The 15,624-nt window shown below is 44.5% G+C and overlaps 1 long non-coding RNA gene across 1 annotated transcript in view; it reads left to right on the forward strand.

Annotated features, from left to right (window-relative positions):
• Positions 1 to 15,624, forward strand: part of LOC125111188 (uncharacterized) — a 219,506-nt gene that overhangs the window by 41,001 nt on the left and 162,881 nt on the right. The window contains exon 3 of the long non-coding RNA XR_007130840.1: positions 1,374 to 1,482. This is a non-coding gene — a long non-coding RNA (uncharacterized LOC125111188). The remainder of the gene's footprint in view (positions 1 to 1,373; positions 1,483 to 15,624) is intronic.

Here is a 15,624-nt window from a genome sequence, read left to right on the forward strand (position 1 = left end):
TCACTGGATGACTCCTACAGCATATTTATCAGCTATCTTTATTTTATCTTTTCTGAAGCACAGACTGGGTTCTTAAAAACATATAAGCTAATATTTGTACAGCTCATTGTACTTATTAAACTGTGGAAGCTCTTAGTACCTGATATTCTTTTATTCAACACATATTTATTGAGTGCCTACTGTGTGCTAGGCCCTACGGATGCAACAGTGGGCAAGACACAAAAAGAGGTCCTGTCCTCATGGAGCATATATTCTAGCAGTGGGGAGGCAGCCAATAAACATGCAAGTAAATAAATGATATTTTTTCAGACAGTGACAAGAGAAAAGGGATAGAGAATGACCAGAGAAGATGTGGCCAGGAAGGGCCCCTATTGCAGGGCAGGTTTTGGGAGAGGATGACTCAGATGGAGATTGGCATATAGAGAGTTTATTATGGAGCTCTTTTGGGATCCATACCCATGGGGGAGGATAGGAAGTAGGATTGAGAAGAGAAAGAAGATGGGCTGTTATGTCACAGCAAAGCCCCAGCCTCCAAAGCCATAAGGCACTTTGGAGCTGGGGTTACCCTGCACAGTATTCTGAGTTGGGGCTTGGGATGGACCTTAGACCCTCTTATTGGCCAGTATTGTACATGGGCTGCCTTGGGTGGGGGTGAGTAAGATCTTGGATGAGGTGGAATGCTGAGGGCAATCTATGAAAGGGGCCCAGCTGTAAGGGCTCAGTGGCCAACACTCTCAGCAATTAGAGGCTGACGTGTCAGTCCAGAAGGGGGATATCTGAACATCTATTAACTGCTCCTCTGAGGAGGGACATTTGAGTGGGACCTGGATGCTGTGATCTCATTTACTCCTGGGGTCATTATCCCCATTTTCCATCCCCATTTACCTCTTGGAAGCTCAGAGGTGAAGTGATTTGCTCCAAGTCACATAGCTAACAAGAAGCAATGCTTGGTGTCTCCTAGCTCAGGGCTCCTAGTGTGATCTAGTTATAAGTTATCCCATTTATGCTGATACTTGTGAAAGTGTCAATGGCATTTATTTCTGTAAACATTTTAATAAAGGATTTGGGTACATTGCCAGCAGAATATAGGTTAAGACTCTGTGTATTTCACTTTAAAGTAGAATTACAGGGAAAGTCCATAAGGTCATGTTTGCATTTTTTTCAGATAACCCATTAGATAGTTTTCTGCAAAATAGATGCTTAGAGCTTAAAAATTTTTCAAACAATATGTTGATGACTTAGTTAAAAGAAAAGAAATGGAACAGATATCACTCGATATTACTTGTTCTAAAAGTCAAAAGGCTAACCAGAGCCATGCCAAACATCTGCAAATATTTTTAGGCTTCTAATCCCTGATCTTTCTTTGGTTTCAGGTATGAGTGGAGAGAACTGGGGTGCTGTGGTACTTATTATCAACTGCTCAAAGTTTGTTCCTTGCCTGGATTTCAACCTTTGACCTATTTGGTGGATCTCCTTTCTGGGGTGAGTTTTGGTCTGACAATGTCTCATGTATCATGTTCCTTTGTAGTTTTTAAAGTGCTTTTGCATAAATTACTTCATCTGGTCCTTGCAAAAACATAAGGAGGTGTGGACCTTTATTCCTCTTTCATCGGCAAGGAAACCGAAGCCCTGAAAAGTTAAGTGATAGAGGTGCATAAGTTGAACTCAAGTCCTTTGTTACAAAATTTTACATTCTTTCAATTCTTACTTCTCTGCCTGCAGAGCTCTGAGCTGGGGTGTGAGTGGGGATAAAGAAGACATAGGTATGAGGAGGAGAGAACAGATTATTGTTTCTAACTACATGGGCAAGTCATGTAATGTCCTTGTGTCTCAGTTTTCTCATTGGAGAAGTGACAGAATTGGACGAGATTGCTTTCCAGGACTTTTCTCAACTTTAAGCTTCTCTGGTATTGAGGAGATAGAAAAGAAAAAAATGAAGAGCCATCACAATGAGACAAAGCAATGAGACATCAACAACAACAAAGAACAAACATGCTACCCCGGGTCTGTACCATCATTACAACCATATAGTGACTCTTCCTTTTGGATTTTTCCAATGACCAAATGGCTTCATTTTGAACACTCCACTGCTCAGGTAGCTGCTGGTTTTCTGGTACCAATAGTACTGTTTTGCATATAACGGCGAACAGACTGAAGAGATCAAATGAAATCCATTTCCACTTTAGGATGGGAAATCTGTTCGGAATAATCAAGAGAGTTTGGAGCAGTAAGCTGGGGTTTTCAACTGCCTTCACATGGTAAATTGCTTAATGTCGACTGGCATTATGTGGACTGACTTGTACCGCCTAATTAATATTCCGTGGTTGGAAAGGAAGAAAACAATTTCATTTAGCTGGATTGTTCTTCTCTGGGTTCTTCCTTCATGGAACTCCGAGTAATTTGTGGTCATTCTCTTTTATTCCATCAATCCTCTGGCCCTGTGGGCTCCATCCTCCCTTGTTGGGAAGGACAGGCTTGGAGAAGCTCACTTTAACTTTTTTCATGCCCCAGAGTCCATTTAGGGATGAATTAAACACAACAGGGTCCCTAATTAAACACAACATTAGTGGCACAAAAGAGTTAAGGCAGCTTTTGGAAGCATTTGTTTCCAAGCAGAGCCCCATTCTGGCCCCGGAAAACGCTAGTTTCCTAGCTATTAGGCTGGGTTCATCCACTCCCAGAATGTGCCTGCAAGACTCTTGCTGGAGAATCTGAGGGATCAAAGTAGTGCTGGGTTGCAAATCAGACACATGAAGACTCAGTGATTCCACAAGATCTGGAACCCACCCCTCTGGCACTGATGTACAAGAGCAGAGGAAACACAGATCCCTAGATCATGGCCAGATGAAAAGTTGGCACGCAGCAGCTCAGCTAAGGCCATGCTCCAGAGACTCCCCAAATGAGAGGAGCCGTGTGAAACCACACGGATAGTCTGAGCTGGATGAGGGCAGATAATAGTCTCATTTTCACATCCACAGATTTTATGCTCCCTTTGGTTGGTAATTTACATTTATATAGACTCTTTCAAACTCTGGGTTCTAAAATGGCTTTGCTGGTTTATATGGATAGGGCACCACTTTGTATCGGCAGTTTGCTCTGTAGATGTAAACAAAACCTGACCATCTGTATTTAAATAGAATCATGTGACTCAGTTTTAACTTGGTCATTTTAAGCCATACCATACTTGAATGAATTTCCCTGAGTTTTTTTTTTTTTTTTTTTAAGGGCACATAAATGTGCATGGTTCCACTGGATAAACCCTTTAGTCTGACTCCATTTTGATGCTACGAGGCTCTGTAGCTATACTTCTACCATGATTTATGTCTAAACATAAAGAGCTGTGATGTAGCTGATAAAAATTCAGGTGAGGGCTCTTTCTCACCTTCCATCTAAATTCAAAATGTATTTTCCACTCCTTCCTGTGCACTTGCCCAAAGAAATACCTGAGGAGAAAAAGGATGTACATGGAAATCATCTGTGAATTGCTGGACTCCCTGATGGTGCTGATGCCTATTGCTGTCATGGAAAGAGGCAGCTTCTAGCAGTAGAAAGATTTGTGCATCTAGGGTGAGGTGGGGTGAGGTCTGAACCAAAAAAGTGCAAGTTCGGAGCAGAGAGATCTTAGTCATGTCACCAAACTTCAGTTTCCAAATCTAAACTGGAGGTGTGTATACCAACTCTGGTTGCTTAGGAAATGGTTGAGGACTGATGTCTGGCACATTTGACATTGGTGGCTGCCAGAGTCACTTTGGCTGGCTGTTTGATGGGCTGGGCTGACGTCCCTGCCCCTCAGTTGGAGAGCATAGCCTTATCAAATAGTGGAGGACTGTTCTTCAGTCACAATTATTCAAATAGATGGAGGAGCTTTAAATAGGATTGTTGTGAGGATGGAACGTGAACGTGTATACAAAAGAGCCTCATTACCTCTAAGAGGCCACATGGATATATATATATATACACCCATGTGGGAACTTGGTGGAGCTTTGTTTTCCCTAGATGTAATTCCCAGGACTGCTAGTGAAATCTTGCTGCTGAATCTAAGATGCTGTCTCTCTACACAGCCTGAAGGAACCCTGGAAACATGAATTGTTGCTTTTCAACTCTCTTGTACAAGTTATTTGTACACATTCTGTTGTATCCCTCAGATTAGAGTTTTTCAATCTTGGTACTATTAACATTTTAGATCAGATAATTCTTTGAGGTTAAGAGACTGTCCAGTGTGCTATAGGAATATTTAGCAGCACCTCTGGCCACTACACATGAGATGCCAGTAAGACAATAGTAGTGATAATCAAAAGTGTCTCTAGACATTGCCCAGTGTCCTCTGGGGGGCAAAATGGGGGGGATTCTCCCTTGTTGAGAACCACTGACTTAGATTATGAGCTCCATGGAAGCAAGATTTTTTCCTTCCTTCCTTCCTTCCTCCCTCCCTCCCTCCCTCCCTCCCGTCTTTCTTTCTTTCTTTCTTTCTTTCTTTCTTTCTTTCTTTCTTTCTTTCTTTCTTTCTTTCTTTCTTTCTTTCTTTCTTTCTTTCTTTCTTTCTTTCTTTTCTTTTCTTTTCTTTTCTTTTCTTTTCTTTTTTTAAAGTTGTATCCTTAGAGTTCCTGTTGTGGCTCAGCGGTAATGACTAGTATCCATGAGGATGTGGGTTCAATCTCTGGTCTTGCTCAATGAGTTAAGTATCTGGCATTGTTGTGAGCTGTGATGTAGGCCAGTAGCTGAACCTCTGATTCAACCCCTAGCCTAAGAACTTCCATATGCTGCAGGTGCAGCTCTAAAAAGCAAATAAATAAATAAAGTTGTATCCTTGTACCAATCAGCATAGCATCCAGCCCTGGTAGGTGCCCAATAAAACCTAGTTGGGTGAAATAAAACTAAACAGCTAAGTTTCACTTTGGTATGAGAGTCACTTTCTGCCCACTTTTAAGTCTTCATTAAAGAAGCCAAGTTAAAAAGCTGACAGCATGTTGTAGCTGTTAAATGGCCCAGGCTCAATGGGGAAACACCTGTCAGCAAAGAATGTAAGTTCACAGTATCCCTTGATGTGGATTTAGAAGAGGTGATTGAAACGATCCAAGATGGGAGTTCCTATTGTGGCTCAGTAGATTAAGAACCCAACATTGTCTCTTTGAGGATGTGGGTTTGATCTCTGGCCTTGCTCAGTGAGTTAAGGATCTGGCATTGCCACAAGGTATGGTGTAGGTTGCAGATGTGGCTCAGATCTGGTGTGGCTATGGCTGTAGCATAGGCCCCAGCTGCAGCTCCAATTTGACCCCTGAACTGGGGACTTCCATATGCCATGGGTGCAGCCCTAAAAAGAAAAAAAAAAAAAAGAAAGAAAGAAATTATTTGAGATGGTCCCCAGGTATCCAAGTGCTGGGATCTGTTTATACCTGTCTATCCATTTTCTTATCCCCTTTCTTCCTTTTCTCCATCCTCCTTGACCAGACAGAGATTTGCCCACCATATGATTTGCCAATTGGCTCTGTGTCCTTAACATTTTCAGATCTCAGGTTATTTTCAGGTTTTCTGAAAAACCTACAGGGAGTTGGCATCATGCTGGGGGCCAGGCCCAACTGTGCCCACAGACCCAGGCAGGAAGAGAAGAGATGTTGATGGGTGGTGGTTAAACCTAAGCTGATAAGGGGCTGCTGCCTTGGGCCTTGCAGTGAGACGGTACCTTCTGTGATTTTAGCAAGGAGATGGAGTAGCACTTCCTGGAGGTTCTAAACCACAGGCACATCCTCTGAGGGTGCTTAGCCAACCTTTAGAGCATCTCTCCACCCTGTGAGTGAGGGATGTGCCCTCAAAAGGCAATGAGCTTTTTTCCTGGTGGGTCTTGAGCTAAAGCAGAAATGTTTGCTTTTTTCAAACTATCCTGCCTTTCTCTGCTCCCTTTCACATGAAATGCCTTAAAAGAGTGAGCAGTATTGGCTGCTCCTGTTCTCTGACCCACTGTCTCTTAAACCACTACAGTCAGAATTTCACCATCACTTGACAGAATTGCACTTTCAAGGTCATGGTGACCTACAGTTGCTAAATGCCTAGTTAATTTGCATCCCCATCCCACTCCATCCATGCCACTTAATCCAGCTTGTTACAGACTCTTTCGTCACTTGGCTCTCAGGACACCACACTCTCCCCAGGCCATACCTTCTCTATGATCATCACTGTCCCTGCCTCATCCCATCCCATCACCCCAGGGCTCCATTCTCTAAACCTTTCATCTCCTCTCCTCCCCTTCCTTCTCTTCCTTTCCCCTCCCCTCTTTTCTCTTCTATGCATTTCTATGCACATGGCTTTAAACACTGCTATGGACTGAATTGTCCACGCCCCCCAAATTATGTATTGAACCCCTAACCTTTAATATACTGATATTTGGAGATGGGGCTTTTGGAAGGTGATTAGTTTTGGAGGAGGTCATGAGGGTGGGACACTTGTGATAGAATTAGTGGCTTTATAAGGACATCAGAGAACTTGTTTCTTCTCTCTCCCTTGGTCCTATGAGGACACACAAGTAAAACAACTCTCTATAAGGCATGGAGAGAGCCCTTACCAGGGAACTGAACTGGCTGACACCTTGCTCTTGGACTTCCCAGCCTCCAGACTATGAGAAATAAATTTCTGTCGCTTAAGCCACCCAGACTGTGGTATTATGGCAGCCCAAGCAGACTAATGCAAATACTATTTATTGGCAACTCATATATTTATGTATCCAGCCTGACGTCTTCCCTGAACCCCAGTCTTACATCTAATTGCCTATTCAACATCTCTGTTGAATGGCTAATAGGTATCCCCAAATCAACATATACCAAACAGAACTCTAGCCTCACCCCAAAACCTACTCCCACAACCTTTTCCATCTCAGTAAATGGCAGTGCTCTTCTTCCAACTGGTGAGGCTAAGAACCTTGGAATTTTTCATATCCAATCCTCCAGGAAAGCCTGTAGCTCTATCTTCAAATATATCCAGAACCCAGTCACTCCTCTCCATCCTCACTATTTGCCCACTTAGTCTAAGCCACCAGCATCCTGAATCATGGCAGTAGCCTCCTAATTGGCACCATTGTCTCCAAACTTGGCTCACACTCCTGCCATCTCTCAGGCTATGTCAACATCATAGCTAGAGTGATGCTTTTAAAATGTGGGTCAGATCACGTCACACTTCAGTTCTACTTCTTCCCAAAGCATCCAACTTATCTTAGGGTAAAATCCAAATCTTACTGTATTCTAACTTCCTACATCTGGTGCACTGCTTTGCTTTTAGATCATCTCTTGCTACTTGTCACAGCCTCATCTGTCTTCAGTCCTCTCTGCTACACTTGGCATTCTCTTCCTCACACACACCAAGTATTCTCTTGCCTCAGAGCCTTTTCACATGCTGTTCCCTTTACCTGGAATAGTTTCCCCTCACATACTTGCAGAGGCCACCTAACTATCTCCTTCAGGTCAAATAGTCATCTCCTCCAAACAACCTTCCCTGACCATCCTTCCTTTCTAAAATATTGATCTCTCCATACATTTTGTTATCGTCACCCTGATTTATTTCCTCTGTTATCAGTCAACATTTCTTATTTGTTTACTTTCCTACACTGTTTCCTCCTCTAGAATACAATCTCCATCAGTTTCAGAACCTTGCCTTGTTCCACTGCCACAACCCTAAATCTTCTAGCTCATAGTTGATGCTCAATACTGTCTGTTGGATGAACGAATGAATTTATATCTACAACCGTAAAAATCCAACATGATATAGTGGATTTGTCAACATTTTCCTGAAAGATTATAGCTAGTGTTGGTTCTTTATCCAAGTAAACCATTTGAGCGTCAAAATGAGATTGCATGCGCCACTGCTTCTCTTTCCAATGTAAAATGAATTTTTCATTTTTTCCATTGAAAATGAGAGTTGTAGGTTGGATGAACAGTTCCACCTCTAGAATTCTACTAATGCGTGAATGCACCAAGGTGTCCTTTTATTATGTTCAGTTTAATTCATCAAAATTGATTGCTCCCCACCCTATGATGGGCTCTGTGCTGGAGACAGAAATGCAGATTGCTTAGACATAATACTGCCCTCAAGATGCTCACAGGCACGAAGGGATGGGGACTACAGACCATCATCAATGCTTCAAAAGTTAAAAATTCTGATGAGTAGTACCAAGTGTCTATTTCTATCAAGAGCTGTAAGCAAAATGGGAACATTAATGCCTTCAGGCAGATCTTACATCAAACTTCCTCTAAAGGAAAGTGCCAGAGCTAGAGAGATTCACGTGGTCCAAAGGGCATAGCAGTGATAGGTGCCTTAAGGGAGATGAAAACAAAGAACTGTGAGTTGGGAAATAGGAAGTTGCCGTCCTTGAGGGGATCTTATGGACAGTTCATGAAGGAGACCACAGCTGAGCTGGCAGATAGGGAAGCAGGGCAGCAAGAGAAAGGAGGGCCTCCAGACAGAGGGAAGAGGCACTGGAACACAGGTTGTGTGTGTGTGTTTAGGAAACTCTTGTCTTTTTCTAGGAATGGCCAACTGTGGCTAGAGCATGGTACAGGAACAGGGCAGTCATTGGAAGTGGCGATTGAGAGGAAAACCAAATCATATTTGGTAATATTATTTTTCCCCCAAAGCAACAGGATTGACAAACAAGGGCCCTGTTTTTTTCAACAAATGCAACAATTCTATTCTAAATCTGATCATTCCCATTTGCAATGTAATGCCCATATGAAGGGTTGGAGAATCCTCAAAGAGGATTAATTTACTTATAGCAACTTTTTGGTATATTTCCATGTTTCTTTCAGCCTTTGAAAATTGATAATCCATGCAGCATCTATAAAGACTCTATTTGCCAACCACCAGAACAACCTGTTACTCTCCCTTGATGGATAACAGAGTTTACTGGAAGTGCCTTTTCATGACCATGATGGAATTTCCCCCATTCTTTTTCTTTTCCCATAAAGCCCACATCTGCTGACCTCCAGGGTTTGATAAAAGATCTCTCTCATTAGCTCAAGTAGCTCAAGCTCTGTCTGAAGGGGATTCCAGTAAGAATGGCTATGCAATGAATAACAGTCTGTTTTTCCAAATAGCATGAACCCAAATACCGAGAGAAGCACTGATTTTAGTAGTCAGGACATGCTATATACCGAGAATGACTACAAACCATTATAGCCCCCAATGCAGACCATCTTGACAAGAAGTGAGGGATCTGGCCTCCTGACAAAAATACAGCTGACATTCGCCTGTACTCACAGTCCATTTTAATAGTTTTATCGTGATGTGGGTCACAAAGCAAAGATCAAGGAAGGATTCACAGATTCAAAGCATTTCGGAGTCAGAGATATAATAGATTATTTGGTTTAATTGTTTTGGATTATAAATGAGGAAACTGAGGGGCAGAAGTGGTTTGAACAAAAGTCAGTTGATGGCAGAGGTTGAACTTGAACTGGGGACTTGCAGTTCATTCCACAATGGAAGGTGACTATCTCTCATGATCTTCTATGGGAGAATCTCCTCATGGCTTGGGCTCTGGATCCATGAACTTGAAGGGCTTCTGTAGCTCTTACCCTGTACTTGTCAGATATGCCATCACTGCCTTAGAAGGTCTGGGCACTGGGAAGATGCTATATATCAGCTTGGCCCCCAGCCTACAGGTGAGGTTTGTCTGTATGCTGTGTTTTTGCACTATGCCTGGTGCCTCAGAGAAGCTCCATGAATCTTAGTCTCCTTCCTTTCTACTGCAGAATCTACTTTTTGATTGAACTGATGTGGCTGGGGAAGAGGGTGGGTATTTGATGGAGGGAGGTCACAGAAACCATGTCATTCACCAAGGGTGGGAGGGCTGGAGGAAAAAAGAAATAGGAGGGCATGGGAGACTAAATGAAAAGAAAGACAAAGGATGAGGGGAGAGTTGGGAAAAGATCACAGTTAAAAGTACAAAACTGGTTCTCATTTAAAGGCAAACACGAGTCCAGAGCGTGGCCCATGCGTTCAGCTGGTGCAAGTGATTATGCAAATTAATCAAAAAGAGGGAGGAAAGGAGAGGGGAGGGGCTGATGGATCCACATGGAAGTGCTCCCAAATACCGCTTAGAATCTCATCCCTCCTCATCAGTTTTAGAGAAGGATATGGGTTCCATTTGCGCTGCTGCTGTGAGGAAGAGGTTTTGGTTCTGAGCAGTCATGAGAAGGTGGTTTTGACTGCACAGCCAGGGGTGTGGGCCTGATCAGCCACACGGCACAGGTAGGGTTAACTCCTATGCTAGTGGCTCAGCAAGCCTCCAGGCAACTCGGTTTGCTGCTATTTGCCTGTTTTCCTTTCCTCTCAAAGGTACCAATTCCCTCAGCAACTGGGCCAGAGCCTCAGGGCAACCCAAATGCCCCACTTGCCTCCGGCGGGGGTCAGACTGAGCTGGAGGCAGAGGGGCAGTTGGCAGTGTGGCTTCCCATCCTGTGACAGTGCCTCAGAGGGAGTTGGGCTGCTGGTCATCTTAGATACGGCTGGTGGGACTGGCATGGCAGCCTCTGCGGGGGTTTTTGTCCCTGTTTCCCAAGCTGGCTCAGTGCAACAAGCTGAACAAGTTGGGGCTGGGACCCAGACACCAGGGACACTTGGGGAGTGAACCCTTCAGAGTGCCTGGCATCACGCCAGGCCAGAGCGCCTGCTGCGTGCAGGAAATATTGAACATTTTGAATCTTAAAGAGGGAACCTGGAACAGATCCAAGATTACACTTAATACATCTGCTGGGAGCTAGAGAGAAGGGAGACGGGGAAATCTGCAAAAATAACCCTTGCAGGCCCAGGAGAGCCTGCAGCATCAGCATGGCATGGGTAATGGGCAGAAATAAAGATCACTCCTGACCTCAGGTAGTGCATACAGTCTCCAAGAGCTTGTTCACACACAACCTCTCTGTTCTTCCTTATGGTTCTGGGAAGTGGGTGAGGAATGTTATTTTAGATAAGTTCCTAGAATATACATTTTATGCTTCCTACTGCACCTCACCTGGCAGGTTGTGCAAGTGAGTAAATAAATGGATGGATGAGTGGATTAACTTGCATCTTGCAGGCGAAAACCTGATTCAGGATAGTTAAGTTCACTGGAAAGCTTTCCAAATGGGGCTCTTACTACAAGTGAGGCACGGTGCTAGAACCTGGGAAGACGTGGTCCCCTCCCTCAGTGAAGAACTCACTGTCTAGAGGGCGAGATGACCAGAGACCATTATGCAATCTGATAAGCATCTAGGCGATGGCCAAACGCTTGGGGAGACAAAAAGAGACGGACCCCAAGCAAGAGGATGCAAGTGCTTTGCCCGACGTAGCAGGAGTTAGTGCCGAAACTACTATCCAGGTGTTCAGACTCTTCTTTCTTTCTCTGATCAGGAAAGTCCCTCACTTGTTTCCCTCGCCCCCACGTCTACTCTGGTTGCCAGTTCATTCCTGAAGTTCTACCTTCATCTGGACTTTATCTTTTGGCTATATTAGTGGTTTAAATTAAAATAGCTCCTGGGAAGGACATTTATGTGAATTAGGGATAAGAGAGTAAGCTTTCCTGGGGCTGGAAGGGAGGTGCAAAGGTGAGGGCTGGAGGTCTCTGAGCTGTCCAGGGGTGTGAGTGGGTTTAGGGAGAGGGAAATAGCAAGAGACCAAGCAACCGGGAATGGCTGAAAAGAAGCACTGCCTTTGCAATTTCACTTTTCTCCCTCTGGCAATCCCTGTATCAATATAAATAAACCATATACACACACGGTCAGGCAGATATACATACGTATGTATATGTACAAACACACACACACACACACACACACACACACACATACAGACACAGTCTTCAAACCTGTCACCAAGATGGGTTGCAATGTTGTTGCCTGCTCTTCTTACCCTGACCAATTTTGTAATGATGTTTGCCCGATATTTGTGAGCATGGGGCTTCATGTAGCTTGACAGCTGTGGGTTTCAGATTTTATTAAACTTCTGCCTTGTTCACAGTCTGATTTCTTTAAGGCCTTATCTAATTGCCTTGGGCCATGGGGCCTGCCACCTTGGCCATGTGCAAAGATATAAATTTCACCACATAATTGAGGGCAAGTAATAAACGAATGTATAATAAATAGCGAAGGATTTTGATGATCTGTGTCTTGGTGGAAGAAGAACGGCTCATAAAAACAATTAGGACACGATACATGCCTGCATTATTTACAAGGTACATGCTTACTTTCCTTTCTCCAAGTGCTGTTGGGCATTTGGATCTAATCACCAGAAATCCCGGCGTTTCCAAACGCCTACGTGTGTGCAGACATACAGTCCAAACATCTGGGTTGTTGACCGAGAAATGGGATTTTCAGCAGACTCCTGAGTTCCGGGGGCCCACAGCCTGTAAGTCACCTCTTTTGGGAAGGTGTCTGTGATTCTTCTGATGCATGTCTCCGGAGTGCCGTGTATGTGCGTTTCCCTGTCCATCTCTCCTCGCCAGCATGGGATCCGTTTGAGGGAAGTGATGGTTATGTCCTCCCAGATATATGCTGAATGAGTGGAGTGCTGAGCATGTATGTCTACTCCCACGAATCTATAATGCAGTGCCTTGCACAGAGAAGAAACACAATAAATATTGAATGAACATCTACTTTTGTGAGGAGATTCCGATCAGCTGTGTTGCATTACACAGTCTTTTATTTAAATGTCTCAAAGCCTGAGAAGTCATTTTGACACTGCTTCCCCAGCCCCAGGGGAGAAAACAGATAAAAATAATGAAGAAATGGCCGCAGGAGGAGAAGGGGCGGGGGGGTTGGGAGGGTGAGGTCCCCACGTTCACTTGGGGAATGAGGCCCAGAGCCCGGGGTTTGGATTTCACTTCCCTCTGCTTCTTCCCTCCTGCAAACGTGCCTCCCTCCGCCTTTCCCTTCACATTAGAAGTTACATATTCCAGGGCCTCTCTATGTAAATCCACATTCCAATAAATCCCAAAGCTTTTCTTCTGTTTCAGAGCAAGAGGTTGAACAAGATATATGTATTTTTTTAACCAGCAAATGTTTTTTTCTTTTCTTTTTTTTTTTTTAATGGATCCACCTCTTCTACTGACAGATTTGCCTTCCGTAGACTTTAGGAATCTGTTTCTCCACCTCTCTCTCCCTCTCTCCCTCCCCCCAAAATACCTCTTCCTTAAGTCCCCAGACACTAATTGCTTCCTCTTCTCCGTCTCTCTCTTCCCACAGGTTTATCTGATTTCAGCTCTGTTCATAAACTACCGGTTTCTCCGGAGTCTTGTATTTCCCGCCTGCTGCGGCCAGCATTTTACAGCGCTAGTCAGATTTTGCCGTTTTTTCTTCACCCCGAGTCCCTGCCCCATCCATTCTGCCCTCCTGACTCTTAACCCTCCCACCCTCACCTTCATGGTGCATGGGCCTATTAAATGGTGTCCAGTCCAATTTCTGGCACCCAATAAATCTAAATTTTCAAGCTTGGGAAGCCAGGCTCACCCCCTGGCACCTAGATAGATGAGTTCTCCGTGAGAAACCTACCCTGGTCATTACTCAACACTCCTGAAACCCCCGCACAAGATTTCAGGCCGGAGAAAGGCAAGTCCTCCTTTCCTGCCTCACCCTCTGAAAAAGAAAATCGCCCACAGCCCAGGGCCTTGTCTTCCTCTGTGTCTCCCGCCCCTCCATACGGATGCTCAGGGCGGTTCCCGGCCTCCAGCTCCCAGCACCCAGCCGCTCCCGTGCCTTCCTGCCACCGCAGCGGCTTTGAAATGAGACTTAACATCCGGCACACGCGCCTGCCCTGCTCAGTTCGCCAGGGCTTCGAGCTGGAGATGAACAAAGAGCCTCCGTGCGTCATTTCATTGTTTGCAACCAGCGCGGGCTTCTCTCCCCAGCCCGCCCCCTTTAGGGGGTACGGTTTCAACACCCGAGATCTCCGCTCCATCTGATTGACAAAGACCTTGACATTGTGTCTTGCGGGAGCAAGGGGGCTATGGAGATAGGGGGCACTTGAAACCAGGATAGCTTCCGGGAAAACGGGTGGGGAGGAGGAGCCAGGAGCCAGGGCTGCGGAAGGAGCAACAGGGGTTGTGGTCTGTGTTTCCTTCGAGACTTGGGGACGGTGATCCGCTCCTCAAGTTGGGAACTATTTGTATTTACTTATTGGTTATTTTGACTTGTGAAATTACCCCCTTGCATTCCGCCAGCCGTCTGCCTCTGCACAATAAAAATTAATTACAATGAATTAGAAGCTTTATAAACCACCCTTAACAGTGCCCTGGCGCAGAGACATCCCGTCCTCTGGCCTCTGGCTGGTCCACGGCTCAAAATCAGATCAGGCAATAGCAGTTCTAAAAGGCAAAAGTCTCTAACATCGAGTACCTGCTTTTGGCTTCTGTGGAGTGAATCTGGGAACTGATAGGGTGCTACGATGGTTAGTGTGATACGGCAGCTTGGCTGGGCTAGAGTATCCAGTTATTTAATCAAGCACTGATCCAGGTGTTGACCTGATGGGTATTTTGTAAATGTGCTTAATGCTACAGTTGATTGACTGATTACCCTGAGTAACGAGGGTGGGCTTCATCCAATCAGTGGAAGGTCTTGAGAAAAAAAACAAACTGAGGTTTCCCAGAGGAGAAAGTAATTCTGCCTCAAAACCACAGTATCAACTTCTGTCTGAGTTTCCAGGCTATTGGCCTGCCCTACACACTTCAGACTTCCCAGCCCTATAATTTTTTGAAATAAATTTCATGTATGTATGTGATCTATATCTATATCATCTATATCTCGATCAATGTGTTATTGATTCTGCTTCTCTGGAGAACCCTGATGGACTCAAGAGTTTAGAAATCCTATGCTTAATTTGAATGGTTCACTGTATATCTGGAAGGATGACTGCTCTTCTTCATTTCCTGAGCAGGAAGCCTTGTGCTGTGCACATGGTAGGAGCTTAATAAATGTTCACTGAAGGGATTGAAAATCTAAGGAAATCCCATAATGCTTTTCTCAGCTTCTGCCACCACATGTCCAAGAGGAAACATTTACTCCCTCTCATCAGCCCCACTTCGGAGTCCAGCTCCTCTTGGGCCCTTTCGATAACATTGTCAAGTTCTGATGCCGTCATCACGCTCTGCTCTGCCTTTAACATCTATTGATTGAACCATATCTTCCCTGCAAAGGAATGAAGGCTTCACTGCAAAGTGTCCAGGCACATGACGTCCTCTTGCTTCCTCAACACTTGTACATGGGAATCTCTAGGTTGATGTTAGTTAGTGGTGCTTTTCTTTGCCTGGCATCTTAAGATGCTGTGGTCTTTCTCTCATTAGCTGGTGGACCCTCTGGGGGAATTCTAGGCTCTGATGCTGTGGAACATTTATGGTCTTTGGAACAGCCAGACCTAGTTTGAGACCTGGTTTTCACATGAGCTTTGAGAACATGATGAAGTCATATAACTTTTATGAGCCTTCCTTATTGGTAAGATGGGGGTAAAATGGCTCAGAGGAACATGTGAGGGATAAATAAAGCAAATAGTTATCAATTATTTTTTTTTTAACATTAGCAGTAAAACACTCATGTTTCCGGTAGTGAAATTCTCGGTGGAACTGCAAAATACAAAGCAGATGAGCTGGGAATGACTCTGGCTGGCACTATGGGACGCCTC

This window comes from Phacochoerus africanus, chromosome 11, assembly GCF_016906955.1.
Source record: "Phacochoerus africanus isolate WHEZ1 chromosome 11, ROS_Pafr_v1, whole genome shotgun sequence".
Taxonomy (NCBI): Eukaryota; Metazoa; Chordata; class Mammalia; order Artiodactyla; family Suidae; genus Phacochoerus; species Phacochoerus africanus.